This window comes from Eumetopias jubatus, unplaced genomic scaffold (genome assembly GCF_037043125.1).
Source record: "Eumetopias jubatus isolate StellerSeaLion01/CBP00866 unplaced genomic scaffold, mEumJub1_p1.0 scaffold_3, whole genome shotgun sequence".
Taxonomy (NCBI): Eukaryota; Metazoa; Chordata; class Mammalia; order Carnivora; family Otariidae; genus Eumetopias; species Eumetopias jubatus.
In genome coordinates, this window is record NW_028274809.1 from 19,407,520 (window position 1) to 19,415,623 (window position 8,104).

Below are 8,104 nucleotides of genomic sequence, written 5' to 3' on the forward strand. Positions count from 1 at the left end.
ATTGCTGCGATGTTGGGCTGCACACAAAGGCAAGCCCCCCCTTCCCCCATGGTCTTGGTGCTTCTTTCCCAAGGTTTCTGTGGATTGCGGGTTGAGGGGAGAACACCCTGGGCTCCCGCAGGAGGCCGAGAAGATTTCCCTGCAAGAAGGGGACTTGCAGGTGGAGGGCAGCACAGTTCGGTACAGGGAGGGCTGGGATGCTTTTCCCCAAAGAGTGCTGATGAAGTCATCAAGGTCCACCTAGGGAAAGAGTCTTTATTTTTTTCATTTTATTTTCACTTAATTTTTTCCTGGTTTTCCAAATAACACATCCTTGGCATAGAAATTTTGGAAGATACACACACAAGGCCTTCATTAAATATGACTTGGATGAAGAGTGTAATGAAGCATGGAGAAAAATGACCCATTACACAGAGGCCACTATTCATATCTCTTTGACATAATCTCTTTCCTTTGCACTGTGCCTTTTAGAATTTAATGGTACCTTACTTTAGTCACCTAATATTCTGGTACAGGCATGTTCCATATTATTATGCCCTATAGATGTCATGAGGTGGAAGAGCAGGCTCACATATTCTATGGGGCAGATGGACCAGGGGACGAGTCCCACATTGTGAAGGCCTCGGTGACTTGGAGGGAGGTGCAAAGGACCTCTCTGCAGGGGGCAGGAACCTGGGAAGGAGAACGGATTCACCAGAGAGACAGAACCGTGATCCAAAAAGATCTGGGCTGCTAAGAATTGTGGGCTAAATGTAACAAGGTGAAATTTCCTGGCAAAGAGTGTGAGGCCCTGCTCTTAGATCTTTAAATGAAAAGACAGGAGGTCAGAGTCTGAGGTATGGCAAGGAAGTGGCTCAGGAGAGCCTGTGTATAAATTAGTGGCTTCTTAGTCAACACAGTATTAAATGGGAGGCCGAAGGGTGGAATGCAGGAAAATCATTGTGATCTGAGGATGCATTGATGGAGCTATGGCCCCAAAGATGAAGGAAATGACCCACTTGCTCTAATGAGTGTGCCCCCAGCATAATGGGACACAGTGTTAGAGAGCACTTCCGAGAGAACACCAAATGGAGAACATACAGAGTAGTGGGCTCAGGCAGTGAAAAGAGAGAAAGCTGGAGAACCAATGACAATGAGAGATGTAGCCTGGAAATCACACTGGGGAAAGGGACACGAGAACTGTCCTCGATTACTCAAAGAGCTGGCCTGTGGCAGAGGACTTGGATGTGTGTGACGAAGGGCAGTATTGGGACTTGCAGTAGGAAGCTACAGGAAGACAGACATGTCACTTTGATTGAATGAAGCACCTCTGTCAGTACTCAGCAGCCCCTTCCCCGGGGGCCTGCGGGAGGGGGAGAGAAGGTAACTTCTCCAAACTTGAGACTCTGGAAGTCCTGTGAGTAAGTTGGTAAAGGTGGGATTTCAGGCACCGTTGGGCAGCTGAGGGGAGGTGTCCTTAGATTTGAGGATCTTCATACTTATGAAATCACATCCTTAAAGCCCACCCTGCCCCCCTGTTTTTTCCTACACACAGAGCCCATTTGGAAGCTAAGATACAGGATTGGGAATCAGAAAACCTGAATTCCAGTCCCAGTGTGACAACTCACTTGCTACGTCACCTTTGGACAACCACATCTCTTCTCTGGGATTCCATTGTGTCTCCTTAAAATAATGAGGCTCAACCAGGGATTTGAGAATTCTACTCTGTGGAAACTCAGAGGTCACCTAGGTTCTCTCTGTTCCAAAAAAAAAAAAAAAAGTTGGAAAATGTCTGTCCAAGGTGATTTCTAAGGTTGTGTCCAGCCCCCAAATCCCATAGATGGCTATTCTCTTCTCCAGGCCACCTCGGCTCTAGCTAGATCCCTTCCTCGGTGATATTTCCAAGCTCTGAGTCACTGTGGCCTTGGGGTGACTCTAGTCTCACCCAAGCCCCAAAGAAGCCACACTTTTATTACACTCAGCTTCCTGATGATCCAGGTCTATCCTCATGGGCCCTTCACCCCTTGGTTCTTGGCCATCCAGGGTACTGATCCCACCATTGCTCCCCTCTCCCATCCCAAGGTCCAGTCCCTCTTACATTCCTTGAAGTCCTGAGCCTTTTCTCCATCTCCTCATTCATGTCACTGGTGAAAATATGGCTCACTTCCTACCTCCCCCGCACCAACACCACATGCTTACAGAGTTTATAAAACACTTCCGCATCCATTGTCTTATGGGTCCCGTCCACGGTCAGGGAGGAAGACAGGGCAAGGATTGCTTTACCCGCTAGAAGGATAAATAAACCAAGGCCCAATAGGTTAAGAGACTTGGCTAAAGTCTCAGGTTTGTTCTAGGACCTGTGTCTTCTGGTTTCTCTCCCAAGCCTTTTCCCAGTGCTGAGTGGTTTCTCCATTGTCCTGAGTGGCCCTTGATTACCCTCTTTGTAGGATCCCTCCCACCCCCGGCCAGGATTACACACACCTGTGTCTCCTCCACAGGTGGAGGATAATGTGTTTGCCATGTCACCAAGCCCCACTTGCAGATGGACTCAGAAGCCCGAACAGCATGCGGGGTGAGGACATCTGTGTCCACGCCGCCTGATATACTTGCACAGTCACAGAGGCACATGTTAGCTCAGGGGACCACAGATAGACATCAAAATGGGCTTCTGTGCTGTACTTTTCTCAGACCCTTCTGCTTTTCTGGCCTTCATCCTTTTTCCAACATGTCTTTAAGATGCACTTAACTTCAGCTTGTTCCTCAACCTATTTATAATTCATATCAAGTAGACTTGCTGATAATAAAAAGGAGCAACCCTACCATTCATTGAACCTGACTCTGTCAGGCTCTGCCCTATGCGGACGCTTTTCATGTGGTATCTCCTCTGAGTGGGCCACAACCTCGCCAGGTGGGGATGGTCACCTCTCCTTCCAGATGAGGAAGCTCACGCTCGGAGAAGTCAAGTGGCTGGCCCAGCCTGTGACCCCTGAGCCCAAGTCCTCAGCATCACACCACATGCCCTCCTGCAGGGCCTTCCTGGAGAGCCTCTTCCTCATGTGGGTGTGACCTGCCGCTTGCCCATTGCAGGTGTACTCCTGTTTAATTGTCATAGCAGAAGATGGTTATGAAGGGCAGATTGATGGCTTATGAGTGCCATTAGTTAGGGCTTCCATCTGATAAAGAGCAAATCAGAGACTGTTTTGTTCCCCCTTGTCTTTTGCAAGCCTTCACCTTCCTACTTGTGTTCCTACAAGCTTGGAGTAGATCACTCTACTCTGGGGTGGGGCTGGGGGGTCTGACTGCACCTTGACTTTGGTAGCATTTCCTACCTCAGTTTTGTCAGTGGTATTTCTCCCTGACTCTCCTCTGTCTTGGAATGGTGGGTTTCATATGTAGAGACAAGTGACCCACTGTCCCACTGACTGTGACTTTTTCTATTTCTGAGGATTCTCTCACTGGATCCTGCCTGCTATTTCTGTCTTTCCTTTCTTTGTAGACAATGGCAACATAGTATGGGGGGATAGGAACAAGGGCTCTGCAGCTGGACTTCCCAGGCTTGGGTGCTGGCTCTGTCCCTTACTAGCTGTGTGACCTCAAGCACGTTACTTTTCTTCTTTGTGCCTCAATTACCATATCTGCAAAATGGATTTGATAATAACAGAAGCTACCTTAGAGGGCTGAAAGATGAAATGATTACATAAGTACCTTGGTACATATATCCATATTTTCTATTGACAAACCAACAAAACCACCCTAAACAAAGCAAGTCCCTGCCTCTTTTCCTCTAGTGCCAATCAGATGCCCCTAAGTGTCCTGGGAGGAACTTGAGTGGCCATATCTACTTTTTTAGGCCAATCCAGACCTTGTTCTGGACCCACCTACTGAGCTTCACCAAGAACCAGCCTCTTGACTGGTGATGGGGCCATGCTACTGTTACATGGGGCAGCCTCCTATACCCAGTGCATCCTCCATTTCTTCTTGTGGTAATACTGAATCTAGAATTACAGGATCTCAGCTAGTTACCAGCCTTGTCACTTTGGAAATCTGTCTATACTATTTGGAGACTTTGTTTTCTTTTCTAAAATGTGGACAATAGGGATGCCTGGGTGGCTTAGTCAGTTAAGCCTTCGACTCAGGTCATGCCCAGGGTCCTGGGATGGAGCCCCATGTTGGGTTCCTTGATCAAAGGGGAGCCTACTTCTCCTTCTCCGCCTGCCCTCCACTCATGCTCTCTTTATCTCAAATGAATAAATAAAATCTTTAAAAAATAAATAAAATAAAACCAAGCCTTCGGCTTGGGTCGTGATCCCAGGGTCCTGGGATCGAGCCCCGCATCGGGCTTCCTGCTCAGCAGGAGGCATGCCTCTCCCTCTCCCACTCCCCCTGCTTGTGTTCCTGCTCTTGCTATCTCTCTCTCTGTCAAATAAATAAATAAAATCTTTAAAAATAAATAAAATAAAATAAAATGTGAACAATAGTAATGTTTACTTCCCATGGTCATTGTGTAGATTAAATAAGAACAATGTTAACAATATGGGGCACCTGGGTGGCTCAGTCAGTTAAGTGTCTGACTCTTGATTTCAGCTCAGGTCATGATCTCAGGGTCATGAGATCAAGCCCTGTGTCAGGCTCTTCGCTCAGCGTGGAGTCCGCTTGAGAGTCTCTCTCTCCCTCTACCCCTCCTCCTGCTCTCTCTCTCTAAAATAAATACATAAATTTTAAAAAGAATAATATTAGCAATAGCACCTAACCTGCTTCTCACACTTACCACTACCCAAATAATATCCTAATATTATTTCTCTCAATGTAGCAGACACAGCTAGCTCTGCCCTCCCCCCAAAGTTGCATGCTCCTTACTTCACAGAGTAGAGGTGTCACTGGGAAGTGATTGCTGAGCCAGGGACTCATTTTCCAGCTCTCCTTATATTTTGGTGGGAGCCATGTGATTTGTTTTTGCCAACAGAATACGAATGGAAATGATAGTATGTGTTGCTCACAGGTCCAAGCATTTAGAAATGGATGTGCCTTTTCCATACTTTCTTATTCCCTTTCTGCCATCTGGATTCAGAGGAGGATTAGTTCCTAAGAGAAGGCAGAGCTACCATATGGATGGATCTTGGTTCCTAAAACACCACATGGAAAGAAATCACCCATCAACATGCATTAGACTATTCCTTGAAGTTTGCAGGATTTCTTGTTACAGCAACTAACATTACCATAACTAATATCCAAATCACATTGAATCTTTACAACAATCCTCTGAAATAGACATTATGATTTCCCCCACTTTATAGATGAGGAAACTAGGCACAGAGGGGTTAAGCCTGAAGTCACACAGTGAGAAAGGGCAGAACAGAATCTGCACCCAGTCTCATTCAGAAAGAGTGAGTTCTCTTAACCACTAAGGATGTGAAAGAGCTTTACATGCTAAAGCCTCCTAGAAATAATAATAATAATAATAATAATAATAATAATAATAATGGCTAATACTTATTGAACACTTACGTGCCAGGCACTATTTAAAGAGCTTTATGTTCATTTAATCCTTATGACCCTCTGTAGTTGGTTCTAGTATTATTCCCATTCTGTAGATGAGGAAAACTAAGGCACAAAATGTTAAAGAACTTGCTTGGGGTCACAGTGCTGCTAGATAGAGGTGTGATTCAAACCCTAACAGCCCACCTCACTCTTTTCCCCACCTCTTATTCCCTTATCATCTCTCATGGAAGAATGAACAGATCCTAAGATTCTGAGAGGCCCAGGAAGTGGCAGGACTATAACCTATGCCTAAACCCCAGCCCAACCCCACGACAAGTTCCAAATCCAGCACTTACCATGGGTTCCAGACAAATAAAGTGAGAAATGCCCATCAGAAGTCTTGTGGCCAACTGTGACCCTTGAATTTATCTCAAATGACATGATAGAGTAGAAGGAGCCCAAATGGACATGGATACAAACCCAGCCTTTGCATACTCTCATTGGAACCAAGAAGGCTCCTTACTCTCTCTGAGCCTCAGGGACCTCATCTATAGAAAGAAGATGCTGATTATACCCACCTTGTTGGTTAGCTACCACGACAGAGCATATGCCTAAAGAGTCTAGCGCAGAGAGGGGCTTCCTAAGTGTCATCCCCCCAGCATCAACCAGCCCAGAACAGAGACCTGCCCTGTGAGCTCAAACCATCTCCCATGGTCTAATCCTCCAACTGTACCTACCCCAAGTCTCTTTCCATGTGTCAGAGAAGCTCCTTCCTTGAATTTCTGAGAGATTAGGGGAGGGGGGGAGTAGTTAAAGGAGTCTGGAGGCCAGACCCTGAGCATGAACATCAGGTTCCTTTTTCTGGAAGAGGAGGACAAGTTGCTTAGCAACACAGCAGGAAGTTATCAGGGAGGCTTCAGGCAGTGCTGTCTTTTTTATCCTGCAGTATGGAGATATCTGGGGTGACACCAGATGGGGAGATGAATGGGAAAAGTGGGAAAGGGTCTGTGGTCTGATAGCAACCTCTGGGCTTCATCCTTCTTTCCTGTGATCACCTTTCCAATACCTTTACCCTTTTCCCTTGGTTTTCTACTTTTGACACACAGAGACAGAGAGACAAGTTCTGGATCCATCTTGCACACACCTCTGTACAATGACCACATCTGTGACCATGCATCTAAAACTCAGGACCACCTTATGTGTACTGCACTTTACAGTTTACAAAGCACATCTGTAGACATGATGTTACCTGATACTTACAACAACTTCTGTAATTCCTCATATGACAGGAGGAAAAGTCTCAAGGTCCCACAGTGAGGAATTAGCAGGGCTCAGATTTGCTGCAAATCTCAGCATATTTCCACTACATGTTGAAGCATGGATGTTAGTACAGCCATTGGTACATGCATGTGTGCACGCAATTCCATATCCTCACAGTTTGAAGGTTCTTCATGCCTAGTGTCCTAAGATGCCCCAAAATGCACCTATCACCACCCTTGGTCACAAAGCAGGTGCAATATAGAGGAAAGGTTCAGCTGTTTTTCCCTGCTGGCAAGAGCCAGCCTGGGGCCATGGGATCCTTAGAGTGTGGAATCCCAAGAGGGACCTGGCCTGCTGGCCTAAAGGCCTCAACTCAGGAATGCTGCTGGGCTGGGCCTGGCTGGCATAAGTGTCTACATACCAGCAGCTGAAGCAAGTCCTCTGGCTGGCATTCCAGAGAGATGCACGTGGATCCCACTGGAACCTTGCCTGCAGCAAGGAAATAAACACATGTCACCAAGGTTATAGATAGCTCATGGGAGGTCCAGGTCTCTAGAGCTCCCCACTGCCTCAGGGGCCAGCAGAGCTGGTCAGAGCAGCCCTGGGCTCCATTCTGGACTCTGTCTTGGTCCCTTATTACCTCTGTCAATGTTTGTTAATAGTGCAATGATTGTTACCCCAACAACAGTAATATTGTCATTCCTGTTAAGCCACAACACATCTGAAATCCTTGTTTCCATCTGATAGATGAGAAAACTGAAGTTCAGAGAGGTTGAATAACTTAGATCAATTAGTTAGTTAATGATCGGATAAGGACTCAAACGTCTGATTCCTGGAATTTTGTTCAGTGCATCATATCACACTGCCTTTAAATGTTTGGGCAGAGTGCGGGAGGAGGAGTAGCAAGGGAACATCCAGCCACTCCATCCTTTATCCCCAAACTGCACATGCCCAGGATCATGTAGGCCAACATGCCTCAGAACAGGCAATTTGAATGATTATTTTGATTAAGGTCTTATCACCTTCCAAAAAGTTATTTGAGATGACTTACTATATAGCAATATACACAAAATGGAATATTCAGTTTTAAAGGACAAATAAAAAAGCAGTTGGTGAAATATGAGAAGCATTCTCATAAGTCAAGGACAAGGCAAATCTGTTTTATCCCCTTCTAACCTTATCACTGCCACCACTGAACATTCTACTAAAGGTCCTAGTCAATGCAATAAGACAAGAAAAGATATATTCTATATGCAAATCTTGGAAAGGAAGATATTAAGATGTCCTTGTTTGCAGATAGTATGGCTGCCTACCTAGAAAATCCAACAGATCCAACTGGAACACAATTAAAACTAATGAAACTAGTATGTCCAGTAACATACAAGAT